This window comes from Mustela lutreola, chromosome 5 (assembly GCF_030435805.1).
Source record: "Mustela lutreola isolate mMusLut2 chromosome 5, mMusLut2.pri, whole genome shotgun sequence".
Classification (NCBI taxonomy): domain Eukaryota; kingdom Metazoa; phylum Chordata; class Mammalia; order Carnivora; family Mustelidae; genus Mustela; species Mustela lutreola.
In genome coordinates this window covers 28691532-28712572 of record NC_081294.1, presented here as the reverse complement: position 1 = coordinate 28712572, position 21041 = coordinate 28691532, and the positions used below count along the sequence as shown (strand labels likewise).

The following is a 21041-nucleotide window of genomic DNA, read 5'->3' as shown; positions in this document are numbered from 1 at the left end:
TGACTCTTTCTGCCTGAATTGGATTTTTTTTTTTTAACACAGATATATGTCTTCTAACACCTGCTATATTACATTACTATGTCTTTGACATGGTTTTTTAATCTTTCGTATTCCTTTTAGTAGTGCCTTGACCATCACAATCAGGAATTTCTTGGCTTGGGTGGAACAGAGTTCCTACTGGGGTCACGGCACATAAACTTCCCAAAAGAGGACTGCAGATGATGGGAACACTGGTAGGTTTTTGACCAGGAAGTCCATAGCATAAAAGGAACTTGTAGGAAAGCTTGATACCCAGTGTAACAGAACTGCTTGGAAGCAGGGAGGCTAGTGGTCAGAACGCTTGACAGATCTGAGGCTTTACATCCTGTCATCCCTGAGGTTTTGTACAAATTTTTTAGCTCTTCTGCTTTTGTTTCCTTGTTGATATACTGGGGATCCTAATTATATCTTCCGCACAGCACTGAAAGGAGGATGTATGAGAGAATCCATGATATTGGATTATCATGGAATCTGGCATGTAAGGCCTGCTCAACACACACTAACTGTGAGGGTTTCCTTTAAACATCTTCTGAAGCTGTTCTCAATCCAGAGTGATCATATTAAAATGCCAATCAGATCACATCACTCTGCTCAAACCTCTCCAATAACCCTTTCCATTCACTGGGAAAGTCATGATCCTTGCAGACACCAATCAAAATGTACTATTGTTTCCTTTCTCAACTCTATTTCCTTTTTCCCCAAACATGCAAAGCCTCTTTATGAAACATTTAATTTTCTTATTTATTATGTTTACTGTCTATTATCTGTCTCTCCCTACTAGACTGTAAGCTCCGTGAGGGAGGTCTATTCTGTTCACTGTTAGGTCAGTGTTCTAGAATAGTGCCTGGCCAATGTAGGTGCCATTTGTTGAATGAATGAACGAATGAATGAATGAATGAATGAATTTCCCACAGCCAGAAGTAGATGGTCTATACCTCTTCTAAGTTCCTACATCACTTTGATGGCTATTCTTTTATGCTACTTAGTACAGTCTAAATTACTCTGTGGTATTTTGAGATTTGCCTCAGTCCCTTAACCAGAGTGTAAGCTCCATGATTGGGAATGGTGTCCTATATCATTTTGCATTACCCCCAAGGCCTAGCACACAGGCATTCATGCTCTTATTTGGGAAAAATACCTCTGGAGTTCTTGACAATGTTCTCTGTCTTCGCCTCACTACTCTCTCCACCATTTCTTTACTAAGATTATCAAAAATCAATTGGTTAAAGATCTGGCCTTTCATTTTTAAAGAGCAAATGAATTTAATAAATACCACTTAATAAAATCTGTTAGTAAGTGGTCAAATTTAATTCCTGAATATAATACTACATTTTCTTCTTAGAAGAAATTAAAACTCGTGCAATGGCCACCTTCTTTAATGGGGTGGTGAGTATCAGAGTGATATGGACTTGGCAGAAACAGCTCTGCAGTGGGCTCCCTCTTCACCTGTTTCCCCTTGCCTGCACGTGGCTGCCTTGCACAGGGATGGAAAGTGGCTACTTCACCCTCTTCTTCCCCTGGGCCTCCTTGGTGCCATCGCCTGTCATAAAACAGGGTGGCTCAAGGGCAAAATCAAAAGAAGTGGAAAAGAGCCATTTAAGAAAAGAAGCAGACAAAAAATACAATTCTCTCTCTCTTTTATTACATAGGGAATTACAAAAATGTGCTTAAATGGACATTTCTTTTATTTGGATACTAAACTTCATCAGCTTTTTGCCCAACTCGTGATCCCAGTAACTGATGTCTATTAAAATTTGGGCTTATGTAAATCTAAAGAAGAAATTCCCAAACTTGAGCTTCCCACACAAATAGCATGCTTAAGCCCTCAGTCAGCATCTATGATGCTGAAGAAGGAAAAAGAAGGGCCCTCTGCACCTCTGACAGAGGCACACTGAGAGTCCCTGAGACCCAGGGTCATCACTGCAACCCCCGGGGGACCTCCTGGAAGGCAGATGTGCTGATGGCAACGTTTAGCTGCCGCAATCCTCATTTCTTGACACCGAAGCCGTGTCCCTTTTATTTGATGTTTCTATTTGAAACTCTTGTGTTCTCCTTGGGATCCCAAACGGCACAGGGAGGTCTGAATGCTTCTCTTGGTCCCTCGGGGGTCCACTGCCCTCTGTGACACGCTCAGGAGCGTGTCATCCTTGGAGCAACACGCATTTCCCAGGCTGCTGGGCAAGACGTAATGGCCCGAGGGCCGCGGGCTTCAAAGGCCCGGATGAGCCCCGGTGGCAGGTCAGCCCCCGGAAGTGCCTCTGCGGGGAACAGACACCTGCACAAACACAAAGGATGCAGGATGGCTCTTTATTCCTGCCGCACATCTCCCTGAGCGAAATGTGTCAGAACTACCTTCTCAGGGCTCACAACATAAAGAGGCTTTTGTGTGGTGCGGGCTGGGGAAGACGGCGCGAGTTGGATGAGAAGCTTCTGGGAGCTGGGCCTTTCATCTTTAGACACTGAGCCAGCCCGTGCATCTGGACCTTACCGTGTCCAGCAGGGGTTGGCACCTCAGTGGTCCCTTGCCCTGTCACAGCTAACTCTGCCTGTCGTGGGAGATTCTCAGCCAAACAACCATTGGTCTTCCTCAGAGTGAGTCCGTATGGCTTTTCAGCCCTGGGCTCAGCGCCTGATCCCTTCGGAACACAACAAATATTTGTTGAACGAACAAATGAGACACTGAGAAAAACCCTAGAACAATTCTAGAACAAAGCTATCTTTTGAGGAGTTGAGCCATTTGTCTTTGTTTGGATTCTTACCCTTCGCCCCCTGACCTCCCAAGAAGCAGACTCTGAAACAGAGACGTGAGGGAAAATAGTTCATTTGGGAAGTGACCCCGGACACACCGATGGGGGAATAAGGGCGTCGGACAGGCAAGGGAAAGCTGCCAACAGAGGTTGCCTCATTTAGCCAATTGCCTCTGTGGGCAACTGGAACGGAACCCTGCTGGGGAGGTCAGGGAGGCAGGGAGGGACACCCGCCTCAGAGGAACCTTCCCCAGAGTCTGAAGGGGCCGAGATAGGTAGGTATTATCCTTCGCCTCCTGTCAGGCATTGACTAAGGGCAGCTCTCAGGGGCATCATCGATCCCAGCCTGCTTTGTGCCCAGCAGAGTGGGCTCTGGGGCCACAGAAAATCTCCCAGCAGTGTGCAGTCAGGCTGGCGGACGTGTAGATCATAGAGGGCATCGGCAGTATCTGCAACAATCATCCCACTACTCCGGTTTCCTCTCCCTCCATCTCCTCTGTGCGATTAGCTCTCAGGGGACACCGAAGGCCACTGGCTCCTTCAGCCCTAAACACAATAGTAAGTTCCAGAAACTACAGCCTAGTCAGATGAGTAATCTCCACTGTCTTATTCTATTAGTGGTGTGGCTAATACATTTTGCATTTCAGCAAACCACAGGCTAACTTTCTTGCAGTGCCTTTTGGTTGCCCAAAGTGCATTCTCTGCCTTTGTTTCCAGATCTCGAGATCTGTGTTTTAGCACTCACAGGATTGAAGAAACAGTGCTTGTGTTTAAAACTGAAGGGGCTGGAAAGTTTAAAAATCAGTAGTGTTACCATTCAGAGGATGTGAATATATTTAATGGAACTATCATGTCATTTCTCCCAAAACCTGAAATACTAGACCCTTGAAAAATCTTAGACATTGTTGAAATGAGCTCATCTTATTGACAATGAGACCAACTAGCAGAAAGATGAAATGATTTGTCCAAGGCCACACAGCTGGTTAGAGGCGGGACAGGATGAAGGCCTCCTCCCCTGTCCCTGTCCCTTTGCTCTGTTGCTGATCACACTAACCATCTCCAAGGTTTTACTCTTCACAAAATCTCTGGTAGGTGGGTGTCTGGGGTGGTCAAAAACTACACACTATAAACTTTACCCCCCCCACAAAAGTAATTTCTTTGATTTTTTTTTTTTTTAAATAACTGATCTCATCTTGGTTCTAGAACTTCATTCTCTCCCTCTCTCTGTCATACACACACATACACACACACACACACACACACACACACACTAAAGTTTCAGTGTAAAATAGTGGAGTTGCCTAGGGACTGACTCACAAGGCTAATGGTTTTACTTTGTCAACAGCCCAAAACGAGTTACTTACATTTCTCGTGTTCATGAAGAAACTCCTCTGCTGGCCCGTAGTGCACCAAGGCAATCCTGGCCATCTGAATATTGGTGACCTTTATTCTGAGTGTCCTCTAGCTCCATGGAAATTCCAGGTCTCTCTTCTGGTTATGAGATTGGAGATCTCTTTAAGAGACAAATATATTTATAGTGTCATGTTAAAGGATTACCATCCTGTGACACATCTAAAAGAATACATTCATCCGTCTGGTCCGAGCAGAGATCTGGCTGTGCAAGAAACAGGAGGCAGAGGGACAGCCAAGGTGTTGGGCAGGTGGGGTGAGAGGGAGGAAAAGGCGGTGTGGGAAGTATGCTTAAAGCATGAGGGACTTCCAAGAAGGGTGGGCATGGCCAGGGCCGAGCAGCAGCCCAGTGTGAGGGCCCAGGGAGCTTGGAAAAGGGAGCTCTGAGTAGGATGGCATCCAAAGGCATGTAGCAGAGCCACTTCCCATGCAGTGACCACTTGGGGCGGGGTGGGGGGGGGATGACGCTTGGACAGGCAGAAGGAATGTTGAAGCTGGTGCTCACCATCCTCAGAGCCAAGAGGTGGCCTTCTAATCCTGTCTGCACTCGCATGGGAGCCAGAACCCCCTCTCCTGACGCCCATCCAAAGCTCATCATGCCAGGCACAGATGGCATTACCCATCAGTGCCCAAGGGCCAAGGGGTAAGTTTCAAGGCCCGTGCAGTCCTCTCTGAGCTGTGATTTCCTTTGATTCTGTTGTTCTTGTTCTATCCGAGTGGGACTTCTGTTCCCATTCTGAAGGCCACTGTTAAGTCCTATTCACCCTCAATGGCTCATTTAGTTCAGTGGGGGTTTGGGTTTTTAGAAGGTTTCCTCTTTTAAACTCTTTTTTTCTACCACCCCCTTTTTTAAAAGGGGTCATAAAGAGCTTTAAGATGCCATGCATGAAAAGCTCTGGATAAATGCAGCTTGTACTGGATTGTAAAATACTGTATTGTTCCAAGCTTAATTCCTTGTGTGCGACTGGAATCGGTAATTTGCCCATCCTGAGGCAGAGGCCTAGCAGCAGCGGGCTGCAGACTGCACCCAGGGATGGGCGCCCCTGGTGGCCGCGAGGGAAACTGGAGGTCTCCAAGAGAAATTTCTCTTTTGGTCCAGACTTGGTTTCCCTGGCTTTTGCATGAAGATAAAAAGAACATTTTTATGAAAAAAACATGGCTCTGCTCTCTAAAGTGGCACTTTGGGGGCTGGACCAGCTGCCATCTATGGTCACACAGAATTCTAAATCAGAGAAAAGACCTCCTCCCAAACTTCCTGCTCTGAAATCGCTCCCTGGCTAGTCTGTGGTCATGTTTGTATGCGGGGGAAGTCCCCCATGTCTGAGGAAAGAAGACAGTTGGCCCCGAAGATCCTTTTTCCCTCCCATGGTATCCAGGATAGGCTGCCCGGTCTCAGGCCAACAGGATGACTGAGTTTCCCTCCCAACTGCCACACTTATCCCTGGCTCCTTGTCATGGCCTCCCTTGGTCCTTGCTTGGGGTGCTCCTCTCCCCCTCTTCATGTCTGGCTAGATCGTGCTTCCCTGCTTTCAAGCTATGCTTCTTCATAACACTCCTTTCCAACTCTACTGGGCTTCCTCTGTGATCTCTGGGGTAGCCATAGTCATGATTGCACATTTTAACCCCTCTGGGCTTGAGTTTGGTGCCCAGGTTAGACTGCAAGTGGCCTCAAGGGCATGCCTTTCCACGATTTGTATCTGTCATATATACTATCCTACATGGCCAGTACGAAGCAAGCACTTAATGAATTCCCACCATTTGGCTTTCTTTCTTTCTTTTTTTTTTTTTAATTGCTTGATTGGCTGGTTGATCAATCGATTGACTGATGGTGGCCCAGGCACCTCCTGCTCAGATGTGAAGTGTTTTTCTCAGCTGACCCCTGATGTTGGCAGGGGTGTCCCTCGGGCTTTCCTATCTGCACATGCTGACTCTCGCATCTCCACATCATCTCAGGAGCGAGATTCAGTCTCTGCTCCAGTTTCTGGGAAAAATATCCACTCGTGCCAAATGTTCTGTGACTCTTGGTAGACTTTGGCTGAACATGTGGGGATGGTTTGAGGGCTGTGTTGGCAGTGTTGGATCTCACCATCTCCTGTGTCCATTATACAGAATGACCACAATGTCCTTGGGCGTGAGTCTGTGCGTCAACAGCCGCTGTCAACCTAAAAGGTCCATTGGGTACTCCACTCTGGAAGATGTCTAGAAGGACAAGAAAAAACGAAAATTTGCTGGGAAGATGAAAAGAGACATCATGGATAATTTGTAATCAGCATGCAAGGGATTTTAGCTCTTCCACCTCCCATTAGATGCAACAGGAAATTGTCCTCCAGCCCCTTGCCGAGCAGCCCACAGAGCATCATTCGTGACTTGAGGATGTCTCGCTTTGGCAACACACTTTCTACCTCGAGTGCTTTACTGAAGTGTTTCTTCTCAACAAATCTCATGCTTTCTCCAAGAATAATCTCGGGAATTCTCTTTATTCTCCTTATTCTTACAGTATCAGGACTGGGAAGGGCTGAGTTTGCCACCTCTGGATACAATTATTAAAAGGATTCATCAGAGGATGCGGCCACTAACTAGGAGTCAAAGAGGTTCCAGAGATCTCCTGCCCCCATCCCCTTAGCCCTGTGGGATACTAAGAGTGAGGTCTGGGCCGCCTGGGCGTCTGGGCATGAAAAAGTAAACAGATCTCCCAGACATGGAGCTCCGGGTCCCCCCACCCCCCCATCGGGAGCTGTTCACGTGTGCGATGCCAGCCAGGGGCTGCCCCTCTATCCCACGCTTCCAGGCTTCTAGCCGCTTAATTCAATTCCCTTCCATGCCTTCTTCCTGCCTCACGGAAATAGCAGTTTCATTGTCATGTAATTTTGGCACAGCAGAGATTTCATGTTAAGAAAAATAGAATTGGTGCTGGGTCATTGCCATTGAAACTATCACACCATTTTACACTTGCTCTGAAAGAGCCCTCCTCTCGACTCCCGCTCCCAGGCTCCCTTCTCTTGTGTAGCCTTTTGTGCGGCTCCTTTGGTTTTTCTGCTCTTCAGATGTGCACACAGTTTAAATAACATTCCTTCCTGAATTTGTCCCTTCATTTCCCCAGCTTCTGTGCTTGGGGGCTCTCCAGCTCCCATCCTTTTTCTTTCTTGCTAATGTTCTCTTCTCCGTCCTTTGTTTACAGGCCAATTTATTCTGCACTGGCCTCCCCTTCCTCCCCTCTCTGTTTTCCATTCCTCACACTCCCTCTGGCAAACACTCCCCAAACAGTTCGTGTGTGTGTGTGTGTGTGTGTGTGTGCGCGCGCGCGCGCGTGTGTTTGGGATCTAGGAGAGTAAAATCTATTTTTGTCCCGATATCCCTGAAAAGGTGGGAAGAAATATCTCTTCCTCCCCTGCAAATTCTCCTAAATGTCCAGTGCGACCAGTTAAGGGCTGTGTGGTTTGCAGGATGCTGGGAAGGCCACTGCAGCAGTCACTCTTGGTTGCCTGCCCATCAGCCATTTCTCATTTCCTCCTTCCTAACTGAGGCTGGACTTTGGCAGGTGCCTCCTGCTTAGCCCGCCCCCACCCCTCCACACCCCCCCCGCCCCCCCCCCCCCCCCCCGCCTCGGCTCCAGCCTAGGTGGACTTGAGCCCCATTTCCTGCTCTGAATCATGATTGGTCTACCAATCTTGAGTTCCATTCCCCCTTGTCCCTGATTGGTGTAGGCATGGGCGTGCGAAACAAATCTATCCAATGAGTTTGAAGAAGAAGAAGGGCGTGGGGGGGGCATCTGGGAAAGATTTCCCTCTATCTTTAAAAGATAACATGCAGGAATAAAAGTTCTTCTTAATGCCTTGGTATGTTGTCTGTAAGCTGTGATGTTGAGAGCTGCTGAAGTTATCGTGGAAACATGAGAGGACAAGCCCCAGGGAAAAGCTACTCTGCTGAGAACAGCATAAAAGAAATATGAAAAGGAGTTGAGTCCTTGACGTCCATGTACTGCTGAAGCTGCCTTAGTCTGGATTTCTTGTTTTTGAGATAATAAGCCCCCTCCCTTTTAAGTCATTTGTCTTTAGTATGTTCTGTCCCTTGCAACTTAAAGATCTTTAAAACATAGCTTTTCTGACCCAAAGTATTTCCCCTCCATATATACCATCTCTCCCCTACTTAGCTGAACAAGAGGAAGATTGAAAAAATTGCCAATGATCCCAGCTAGGAAGGGGCAGTGGAGGGGTTTGATTGTGGACATTATAGCACCAGAGTCTGTCCTCTTCACTATGACTCCATCAGCTTCCAGGAGTTGAAAGGGCTAGGAACTCTGGACTCTGGTTCTCCTCGGAGGGGCACATGTCCCCATCTAGGGTCAAGTTAGCTGCCTCGCCCTCCCTTGAATGAAGAGCTCTCTTTGCACCTCCGCATGCATTTCTTTTCTGAGGTGAGGAGTCAAGTGTCAAGTTTGTGAGAGCCAAGACTGGTGGTTGCTTCTCTTCTCTGCAGCTGAAGGTGTTGGGGCCAGTGCCCATCAGGTGCCTGGAAAAATGAGATCCCCCATTCTTTTTTTTTTTTTTAAGATTATTTATTTATTTATTTGACAGAGAGAGATATCACAAGTAGGCAGAGAGGCAGGCAGAGAGACATGAGGAAGCAGTCTCCCTGCTGAGCAGAGAGCCCGATGCGGGGCTCGATCCCAGAACCCTGGGATCATGACCTGAGCTGAAGGCAGAGGCTTAACCCACTGAGCTACCCAGGCACCCCGAGATCCCCCATTCTTATGCATTCTTTATTGCTATCACCAGGATGAGCTGAACTGGACATTGGACAGCCTAAAGGCTAGCCCAGAGCCAGAGCTGGGGAACTTTCTCACTTTCCCTGGGCCTTAAGCTCAGATTCTATAAAGATCCCTCTATTACTTAGGGACGCCTGGCTCTTGACCTTGCTCAGTGGACCCAGTCTACGGGACATGGGGATTTGTTGTTGAACGGTCTTTAAAGCCCTCCTGGTCACTTCTCCTCCTACTTCCTCTGCATCACTCAGGATCCAGTCAGGAGACAGAAGTCATACCAACTATTTTCAAAGAGAAAATTTATACATGTAATTGTTACTAGGCTTGAAGAATTGAAAAGGCAAAAAGAGAACACAAAGGTCTCAAAGAACAGCAACTGCGGGAAACAAACAGCTCCCCTCGTTCTGGCTGTGGATCAAAGGAAGAATTACTAAAATTTAGAAACTTTGAGGAGGAGGAATTCTGAGGAGGGAGCTGTGCTCGGCCTGTGCTGATGGAACAAGGAGGTATCACTAGGGTGCTGCTGACGGGACCTTGAGGCCGCTAGAAACCAACCAACAGATAGGAATGAGCAAGTCATTCTGCGTCCTCCAACACTGCAGTTGGCTCCGTGTTCTCAGTGGTTTAATCCAGCACTGAGCCAGATGACAAAGCAGCCCACAGAGTGCAGAAGGGAGGGTTTGAATGTGAAAGACAATAGCTAATTCTCCCTCTCTCTCTCCTGAAGTATGGTGACCAGCTCAAGGGACTGCAAGGCAGAAATTTATCAGTGGGTATTCAAGACAGTAAGAAAGCTTTAATTTTGTCTCCATCCCATTTGCACTGGAGGTATAGACACATGTGAGGGGGCAGCCCCATGGAAGAGAGAACACTCTAGAAAGGCCGGTGCGGGAGGCTTAAAAGGGGTATATATAGTAGAAGCTGGCTGATGGTTTGGTGTAGGAAAGTTTACTATGTAAAGGAGGAGAGCTTTTCTAAATCTTAGGTAGAACAAAGGAAGGAATTAGATAAGTAAGAGTTTGGTACCTGTTATTGTCACAGTACTAATACTGTCCTTCCAGGGACGCCTGGGTGGCTCACTCAGTTAAGCATCTGCCTTCAGCTCAGGTCATGGTTCCAGGGCCCTGGCATTGAGTCCCACTCCTTGCTCAGCGGGGAGCCTGCTTCTCCCTCTGCCCACTGCTCCCCCTGCTTGTGTTTTTTCTCTCTCTCTCCCTCTCCCTTTACTCTGACAAACAAAACAAAACAGAAGAAGAAAAAAAAAAAAAACTGTCCTTCCAAAGATGTTTCTGAAAAAAAAGTTGTCCTCCCCTCTTGAATCTCTGGGAGACACCATTTCTGCTTATGGGGGTAGGAGTGACGTGTTCCTGGAGGAATGGACATTTATTAAGGACTTCCTCTGTGCCAGACTCTTTTCAGTTCTTTTACCACTTACCATCCATGTAACCCTGGTCCAACCATGTTTCTTCTCCAAGACCGAGGACCCACGTCTTTAAGATGAAAATAGTGCTATTTCTTAGAGCTAGGAGGATTAGGGAAATACTGGAAAGCTCTTAGCCCAGTGTTCTGCATACATTGGCTCTCATGGTTTGTTTAGGTACTTTGTCCTTATATATAAATTTTAGAATCAGCTTCTCCATATTTACAAAATATTCGGCTGGTTTAATCTGCAAAAATTGATTAATGTGCCAACATCCTTTCATGAGTAAAAAGCTAGCAAACAAGCCTCAGCAAAAAAGGAACAGAATGCAACTTCTGCAACCTGATAGAAGACATCTTTGAAAAACTCTCAGTTACTATCACACGTACTGGTGAAAGACTGAGTGCTTTTTCCCAGAAGGTCAGTAGCGAGATCAGGATATCTGCTCTTGCTACTTCCGTGCAACATTGTACTGGACAATTAGGCAAGAAAACAAAATAAAGGCCATTCATATAGGGGAAAAAAAGTAAAACAACCTTTATTACCAGATGATGTGATCTTGTATATAGAAAATCCTAAGAATTTATTTAAAAATTTATTAGAACTAATAATTTCAGCAAGATAGCAGAATATACGATCAATAAGCAAAATCAATTGTATTTGTATATACTTTCTGATACAATAGCATCAAAAAAATAAAATATTTAGAAGTAAATTTAACAGTTAAATGCAAAATTTGTACACTAAAAATTATAAAATATTTTGGAAAGAAATTTTTAAAAATCTAAGTAAATGAAAGTCTCAGGTTCATGGCTTGAAAGACCTAATGTTGTTAAAAATGACAGCACTCCCTGAACTTATCTGTAGATTTAACACAATATCTATCAAACTCCTAGCTGACTTCTTTATAGGAATTGACAAGCAGATCCTCAAACTCATATGGAAATGCAAGAAACCTAGAACAGCCAAAACAACCTTGAGAAAGAATAAATGCAGAGAACTATCACTCCAGGTATCAAGACTTACTATAAAATTATAGTTATCAAGACAATGTGATATGTGATAAAAATAGGCATGTAGTTTAATGGAATAAACTAGAGAAATATATATGTATATATATATAATAGAGAAATATATTTCAGTTCCATTCTGTTCCTTTTTGCTGAGGCTTGTTTATCTGTTAGTTTTTTTAAACAAAGATAAGCATGTAGTTTAATGAAATAAACTAGAGAAAAAAAATATACACATTTATTTATATATAAAGAAAGAAGATTATATGTATCTGATTTTTAACAGAATTGCAAAGGCAATCTGGGAGCAAAAGGAAAGTCTTGTCAACAAATGTTGCTGAAGCATGTAGATATACTGAGAAACAAAAACAAAAACAAAACACAAAACAAAATAAAAACTTAGATATATAATTCACCAGAATTAACTCAACATGGATCATGTATCTACATGTAGAATGAAAACTAGAACATGTCTAGAAGAAAGCATAGGAGAAGAATCTTTGTGACTTTGGGTTAGATATATTTCATAGATATGATAGCATGAATCATATTAATCAATGAAACTTCATCAAAGTAAGAATTTTTGCTCTTTGACATAATAGAATGAAAAGCCACTTTGTTGTGAGAAAATATTTATAATTCACATATCTGATATTGTATGTGCATCCAGATTATATTTAAAAATACTCAAAACTCATCATGAAACAACCCAATATCTGGGCAAAAGGTTTTAACAGAAATTTCACCAAAGAAGATATACAAATAACAAAAAAGCATAGGATAGATGCCCTTTATCACTAATCATTAGAGAAATGCACATTAAAACCACATTGAGATAGCACTACAAATGTACTAGAACATCTAAATTTAAAACACTGACCATAGCAAGATTTGGTGATGATTTAGAGCAACTGGAACCTCATACACGTCTAGTGGGAATATAAATCACCCAACCCCTCTGAAAAGCAAATCTGGCAATTTCTTTAGTTAAACATCTAGTCCGTATGATGCAACAGTTTCACTCCTAGGTATTTACCCAAGAGAAATAAAAGCATTTGTTTCTGCAAAAATTTGTAATGAATACTAACAGTTTTATTATATTAAGCCCAAACAGAAAATAATCTTGTGGTTTAGTAAAAAATAAAATAAATAAATAAAAAATATATATGTATTTGGCCTTTGTCCTGGTTCCTGGGATAGAGCTCCTAAAACCCTTGGAATTTCCTGAGTGATAGGATAGGAGGCTCTTTTGTTCTTTGTAACAAGTCACTTTAGACCATATCTGAGTTTATGCTGGTGAGGTACATTGCAGTGAAATCCCTAGTTAGCTTCAGGATAAGGATTGGTCACCAGAAAGAGGGCATGTGATTAGAGGATTAGTCCTTTCAGCCCTACTTCCTGACCTCCCTCCTGGGAGGGGGAAAAGGCTGAATATTCAGTTCATTCACCAATGGTGGGTAATTTAATCAACTGTGCCTTCATCATGAAACCTCCATTAAATCCCTTAAACGATGGGGTTTGGAAAGCTTTCTGGTTGGCAAACACATGACTGTTTCGGGAATGTAGCTCATGGAGAGGGCATGGAAACTCGACACCCTTCTCCCACCATCCCTTGTCCTATGCATCTCTTCTACCTCATTGTTTCTGAGTATCCTTTATGAGAAACTGGAACCATAAATAAACTGCTTTCTGAATTCTGTGAATCATTCAAATAAATTACAACTGAAGAAGGGTTGTGGGAAGCTTGGAAGTAGTAGTCAGCTGGGCGGAAGTGTGGGTTGCATTGGGACTCCACTTCTGGTCGGTGTCTGTAGTAGGCATAGTCTTGTGGGATTGAGCCCTCCCTGCTAACTCTGGGTAGTTAGTATCAGAACTGAGTTGCCGGATACCCGAAGGATATCAGAGAATTGGAGAACTGGTTGTTGGTGTTGGAAAAAGATACCACAAACCCAAATACCATCAATAGACAGGAGAATAAATTGCTATTTAAGCATTTAATAAAATACTACTCAGCAATAAAAAATGAATGAACTATTAATACAGGCTACAATGTGGATGAATCACAAAATAATTACACTGGGAAAAAAAACAGAAGTATATGCTACATGACTCTATTTATATAAAATAACAAACATAACCTAATCTATGGTGGCAGAAAACAGACTGGTGTTGGTCCTGGGGGTGGAAGGAAGAGGAAGGAATTACAAAGGGTCATGGAGTTTTGGGGGGTTGGCAGGTAATGTATATACTTATTATATTAATTTTGGTCATGGTTTCACACATATATATGTGTGTATTCACAGATATATAGATAGATAGATAGATAGATAGATATCTTCTCAAATTATACATCTTAAATATTAGTTTGTTTATTGTATATCAATCATACCTTAGTACTGTTATAATTTTTTATATTCAAATGGTTATCTCTAGGTGATAGATTTTGGGAGTTTTGTTTTGTTTTGTTTTTCTTTTTTTGGTTAAGATTTTATCTATTTATTTGAGAAAGAGAGAAAGAGTGCATGAGTGGGGGTAGGGGCAGACGGAGAGGGAGAGAGAGAACCTCAAGTAGGTTCCATACTGAGCACAGAACCTGACTTGGGGCTCGATCCCATGACCCTGAGATCCTGACTTGAACTGAAATCAAGTGTCAGACTTTTAACCGACTGAACCACCCAGGCACCCCTCTGTTTTGTTTGGGTTTTTGTTTTTTTTTTTGAGAGTTTTGTTTACTTTCATATTGCATTATTTTTATACTTTTCTCTAGTTTTAAATCTTTCTGTAGTGAACTTGTATATGGTAGAAAATGAATGTATACAGGAATAAAAACAAAAAATGATATGAAAACATTGTGCAGGGCTAAGACAACATGATTAACTTTACAGAAAATTTGTGAGTGAAGTAGTCCTTTGTGGGCTCATCTAGGAACCCAGTCACCAGTTATAATGAGGCCACTGTGAAAAAAAAAAAAATGTGCTCTCCATCCCCAAAGCTGATTTGAAGTGGAATTGAATTGGATTTTCAGAACTTTTTTTTTTTTTTTTTAAGCTCTCTTTCCAGTGAAGTCCTTTGTTTCAGGCTTTGTTCTTGAGAGTTTCTTTTATTTTCTTGAGGATATTTTTTTCACAGTGGAATAAAATGGTTCTTTAAAAATTAAAGCAATAGTTGGTGTGGGAAATGTCAGTGAGGACTAAGGGCAGAGAAGTTTTCTGTTTGCTCCACCAGGAAAAGCTTTCAATGTGGTTTTGGTCAGAAACAAGTCTATAAATATTGCACCTTGTTAAGGCAAAACGCTGACTCCTAGTTTATGAGACACTGGTGACAGAATTTCTTGGTGAACTGCCTTCTTTCCCCACATATAGCCCCCGGCTTCTCCTAGACCTCCACCAATGACAAACCTTAAGTCAGCTTCCTGTTTCAGGACATCTGTGGCCTCTACTGAGTCTGCCCTACTGTCTCATCAGACATGATCAAACACTTGTTTTCCAGCAAAGTTTTCACTCTGTGATCTTTTTGCAAGCAATGAAGCATAAAGAAAAAGCAGGCTGAAAATTTTTGAATTGGTGGGACTCATGTGAGTTCTTAGGGGAACAGGACAAAACTCAAATCCAACTGAACTTAAACTAGCTAGAATGGAACCACAACTCGTTAGTCCCTTCAGAACAGGAAAACTCAGGAAACACAAAGGAAGCTTTGCAGAGAGTTACAGTGGTTTTTCAGACTCACAAGGTACAACTATATTTCCCATTATTTATTGCCTTGGACACTTCACACGGTCTCAAAGACACAATCTGATGTCACACCTTGGTCTATTGGAAAGAGCTCAATCCAGATGTTACAGTTTTCTTTGACCACTCAGAGTAGGCTCGTTATGGTTTCTGCCATAGAGCTCTTGTAGTACTCAATATTATGTTGGAATTTCTTGCTTATCTCAAAGAGAAAACCACTTTCTTTCATCTACAAATCTGTTCCGACATCTAGCAAAGTTCCTGACACATAGTAGGCACTCAAAAAATGTGTACATGACTGGTGTATACTGATTTATCAACAAATTCCAAATAACTAATGAAGCTGAAATAAATGCATTGTTTAAAGGTAACTGATGGAACAGTGGAGAAATAACCCAAGAGGATTCTTGTTATTTAATTTCACTCTCGTTGGTATTATTTTGTAAGTTTCTTGGGGTGCTAAAGAGAAGTACAGTAAGTCAGGGGTGTTAAGTCTTGTGTTTTCATCATTCTGTTATCCTCTTCCTCAGCGAAGCTGACTCTCCAAGATGTCTCTTGTTGGAAAATAATTGTCTTTTTTTAAAAGATTTTATTTATTTATTTGAGAGAGAGGGAGAGAGAGAGAACGAGAAGGAGGAGGGTCGGAGGAAGAAGCCAACTCTCCAGTGAGCAGGGAGCCCAAAGCAGGACTCCATCCTGGGATCCAGGATCATGACCTGAGCCGAAAGCAGTCACTTAACCAACTGAGCCACCCAGGCAGAAAATAATTTTTGAAAAATGATTTCTAAGTCATTTCACACATTCAGGATTAAGGTTTGTGTCCCCTAGCATTTTAGTTGCAAGCGATAGAAACCAACTCTAGTTAATTTAAGTGGAAAAGGGACTTATTAAAGGATTTTGGTAGCTCACAGAATCTTGGTTCAGGCCCAGTAATCAGCAAAGCATAATGTCCCAAATGCCATAGTGAACGTATTTCCTAAAGACCCCAGTGTCTCTGGTACTGAGACATCCCCCGCATCGCTAATGTAGACCTGGCTTCTGCCCCTGAACCAGTTGCTACTGTTGGCTCCGGAGATGGAGTGGAGCTGCTCTCACTGTGGCCACCCTTACTGGAATGGGTTGTGAGTTGTCCTGCTCTTTTGTGTCACTGGTCTCCTATTATAAGTCTAGGGCAGAAACAAAATTGAGGTCCAGGGTCTAGCTACGCAGGTGTTGGGACAGTGATTATTTGGCATGTACTCTGGGAATAGAAGGTCTCGCTCTTTCTTAGATGCTGGAGTCATGGATATTCTTTACAAGGCCATCTTATCATTACTTTCTCAAGGATAGGAGGCTGGGAAGTACCGTTAGTATACACCTGCTAAGAACCATCAAATACTGTCTTTGTGACAATGACAGAAGAGGAAAAATAGTGAGACTGAGAATTAGTATAAAACATTGGACAATCATATGTAGAAGTCAGTAAGGGAAGTCTGTGAATGCTCTGCAGTTTTATGCGAAATTAAGTGTATTTCAAAGGCATGCATTATGCAAAAGCTGAAGAAGCTAGATCTAGATCGTCTAAACCCATCACTTCGTAGGCTAGACTAGTAAACTGAGGCCCAGAAAGTGGCTTATTTAAGGATGTACAGGGTCTCCTAGCAGAGTAAGGACTAGAGCTCATGCCTCAAAAATTTGTCTGAAGAACATCTTCCAAGTGCAAAGTACAATTTAAGGTCATAGATGTGTTTGTCTTAGAATAACCATGTCAATTTGTGCCAATGTTTTCACATGTTTTGTGTAAACACAGGAGCCTGAACCCAGGCTTTGATTTCAGCTTTGCTTTTCATTAGGTTGTCTCACATTGGTATAAATCTCACTTGCTTTCCTTTCATTCCCTACCAGTGACCTAGACACATCATCTGCAAGAAAGAGGAAGGTGAATCAAGTGCCCTAGGTGAGGCAACCCCAGGAACTATAGCCACAGTCAGGTTTCTGGAGATCTCTTCCAAGGTGAGCCCTTGTGCACAGCTACTCTGGTCTTATTTAAGTTTCTGCTGCTTGTGCTGAAACTGCCCACCCCTCATAGCAAATTGACTTCCAGAGCGACTGCTAATTGCACTATCTAGCCATTTGTCCAATAATCCAGGTGTTGAGAACTCAAGGGTCTGTCGGGATCAAACAAGTAATGTGAGTAAGCTGTCCAAGGTAAGACAATGGGAAGTGGTGGGAACTTGAATAAATTAGAAACAACAGCTGGAGAAAAACAAAGTCAGATTCCTACTTTACTTTTTACACCAAAATAAATTGGAGAAGAGCCTCAATCAAATATGCGTGTGTGTGTGTGTGTGTGTGTGTGTGTGTGTGTATAGGACTATTGGACAAATGGCTAGATAGTGCAATTAGCAGTCGCTCTGGAGGTCAATTTGCTATGAGGGGTGGGCAGTTTCAGCACAAGCAGCAGAAACTTAAATAAGACCAGAGTAGCTGTGCACAAGGGCTCACCTTGGAAGAGATCTCCAGAAACCTGACTGTGGCTATAGTTCCTGGGGTTGCCTCACTTAGGGGCTTCTCACCTACACTTGATTCACCCCTCTTTCTTGCAGATGATGTGTCTAGGTCACTGGTAGGGAATGTAAGGAAAGCAAGTGAGATTTATATCAATGTGAGACAACATATATAAATATATATGTGTGTGTATATATATTTATATATACATACATCAAATATATATGTATATATAAATATATATATAAGTATATCAGATATGTATATATTTGATCTCAATAACTCAAAGTAATAATTGAGTTTTTTACAAGATATAAGAAATGAAGATGTCCATGAGTAGATAAAGCTGTGTTATATTTTCTTACCCAACTATAAGCATAAGGATCGCCTGTCACTCTTCAAGCAATGTAACAGAAGGGCAGGGAAAACTGTTCAGTATTCTGGAACAGATGAAACTAATTTCAAAGCAATAAGGGGCTGACTTGATTGATTTACAGATTGAGCAGGACCATCAGCAAAGCATGGTGTCATGATTTTATTGGGGTTTTTTCCTTACTTAGTGAACCACAAAATAATGGTGCATCTTGCAGTTGATGGCATCCTAGAAATACAGCATACACATTTGCACATGAGTGCAGATAATATCTCTGGAAGAACACACAAGAACCAGTAACAGTGGTTGTCTCTGGGGAAGTAGCACTCAATGTTAAGGACAGTGTGTTTATATCTTTTGAACTTTCAAACCAGGTACAAGTAATATCTATCTAAAACTTAATATGAATAATAATTTAAAATAAAACAGTTGGTATTTATGTGCTGATGTGGAATGAAATCCAAGATACCATGTTAAATTAAAAAATTAAATAAGTAAATGCATAAAGTAGACAGTTGTTCTCAGGTCCAATCCATTTTGCGACATGGGAATGCCACTGTTCCCAGATCTGATTTTTCAAAAAAAGCTTAAAATTTCAATTTTTTGGTGAAACTTCCTAATTTTTAAGATTGACAAGCAATTTGAATTCTTTCAGACATGATTAGGACTATCAACCCCGTCTGTGAGTGGGCTGAGGTCCATGGACTGCCCTTTGGGGACATCTATGTTGTTCGTGATGGTGGCCTTGCCACACACAGTTATGCACATTGTCCTGAGGCACCTGTCCTGAGGACTGAAGTCAGTCCTGTTCCCTTCTTACTGAGCCATGGGGCCTGGCACAGAGCTGTATGCTCTAGGGAAAGGGCAAAAAATTGACATCCATTCACCAAGCTCTACCAAAGTGAATAAATTTGCCTATGGGGCACCTCTTCCTAACTCAAGCCAAGGTGGTCTGCAGGTTAGTGATGGCCCTGCCTGAGGTGAGAAGAATCAGTGACTTCAGTTTTTTTAAGGTGAAACTAAAACTCAGATCTGTTTCTTTCTGCTATAAAATTGATTGCTCCTTGCCCTCTTGGCTTATGAACTGTTTGAGGTGAAGGATATATTAGCTCGGAAGGCCAAGTGGAATGGATTCATGTGTTTGCACAGGACTCAGAAGGCCTATGACCATTTCAGCCAAGACAGATAGGACAGGTCGTCAAGGATATAGTTCTTTTTGCCTTGTTTGGTTTAAAAAAAGAAAAACAAAAAACAAAAAACTCAGCTGCCAAAGCTCTTGTACTTATTTTTTTCTGGAGATGAACCCACAGCCCTTAGCTGTCACTAGTACCTACCCACCCACTCACCAACCAATACATTATATTGAAGCTAAAGAAAACAAGTTAAGTCAGTAAGGGTGTTTGTTGTCCTGGGCATTAATTAAGATAAGACACTCAAAGGGCTTAGCAGTGCCCGGAGCACAGTGAAGTCTCAGTAAATGGTTGCTTATATTTGAAAAATAAATAGAATGTAGAATTTACATGTAAAATCCTAAACATCTTCAGACCTTATAAAATTCGAAGTGAAACACCTTTTGTGGTAAGGTATCAAAGTCCTAGGCAACCACCCTAGATTACCCAAAATATTGGTCATTACAAGTTATGGATTCATTGAAATCTGGCTTCATTCTAAGTGTCCCTTGTCAACACTGGAAAGCAGGAGAAAATGAGAGACAGAAAAATAATTCCTCCCTGCTGGGTTTTTCCTCTCTGTTCAAAAATGTTAACTCTACTGAAGTGTTGCTGAGATTGCTAAGAAACTGGCTGTTGTGTACTTTGGGCCCTTCACTCTGATTTGAGACAGAGCAATCCCGACATTTTCTACACAGTGCCTGCCCCCCCGCCCCCGCCCATTCCCACAACATCAACAGGGTTAAAAGCAATTTGCAATATATTATTTATACTGGTGTCAAATCTAGGTCTGTTTCTTCATATGGAAATAGTTATGATTAAAACTGATGCTGATAGTACCAACTTCATAAGGTTGTTTTAAGGATTGAAGAAGGTATATCTCTAGAGTATTCAGTACAGTGCCTAGTATGCAGAGGTGTTCAGTTAGTTTTAGCTAGGATTAGGTACCAGAAAGCAGGACTATGAAATGTCATTCATTCATCATACACTTATCAAGTGCCTTCTCTCTCTCTCTTTCTCTCTACTCTTTATCTATCTCTATCTCTGCACCAGAAGCACATTCAAAGACAGGAAGACTGAGCTTTTAAGTGGTTTATGTTCCAATAGAACAATAATTTAGAACAGGATGAAAGAGAAGAGGACACAGTCACAGAGTGATAAGCAACAACCCAGAGGCAATGGGAGTCTGGCCTGTGGGAGTTTAGTGTTTTGCCCAGCATACTTCGATCTTGTTATTACCTGCACTGGAGCTAGAACTTTGTTTTCCATCTGGAGACAAGTGGGATCAGTAATTGGGTAATTTTGACAAAGCCATGACTCATAGAATGAAAAGAATGTTGGCTCACCTAATACGTTCCTTGCAACAGTCTTCAAGAAGGTCAGTTCCCAAACAATCCGAAATATCCATGTCTTCCCTTTTCCACACAGGGCCTTTACTGGTTGAGACTTACCTGTCTCTCTGGAGAGGCACCTGTTTAAGGGCCTTCCAATCAAGGCTGTTTGTTTCACATGTATAACTTCATTTTCCTGTAGCAAATTAAGCAAATTCACTCTAAATGATGGTGAGTAAGCCAGACAGAATTTCTAGGTCATGGGCAGCTCACTGTCCTTTCCACTCCTGCTGAAATCCATCCTCAAGAGGAGTTCTTGGCCATATTCTGGTTTCTCATTGAAGGAGGCATTAGAATGTCATTCTGCCACATTCCTCAGAGAAAGTATTCAGTGCAAGGTCTCCCTGAGAATTTATGGTTAAACTTTAGTAAAACTGGAAATACCCTACTAATGGTCAAGAAGTTTTAGTAAGTGCCATGACCTGGACTAGAATGTGGAGTATGTTTTTTGTTTTGTTTTCACTTTTTACAATGGTTTCTACAACATACTTAGGGCAGCGCCTGT

General features: G+C 42.5%; 1 long non-coding RNA gene across 1 annotated transcript; it reads right to left on the bottom strand.

Annotated features, from left to right (window-relative positions):
- Window positions 1-1680: 1680 nt before the first annotated feature.
- LOC131831321 (uncharacterized) lies at window positions 1681-20789 on the bottom strand. Its single transcript, XR_009353596.1, has 4 exons — window positions 20492-20789; window positions 6283-6395; window positions 4151-4299; window positions 1681-2314 (listed from the first exon to the last, which is right to left on the bottom strand). It is a non-coding gene; the product is annotated as an uncharacterized LOC131831321 (long non-coding RNA).
- Between the last annotated feature and the right edge of the window lie 252 nt (window positions 20790-21041).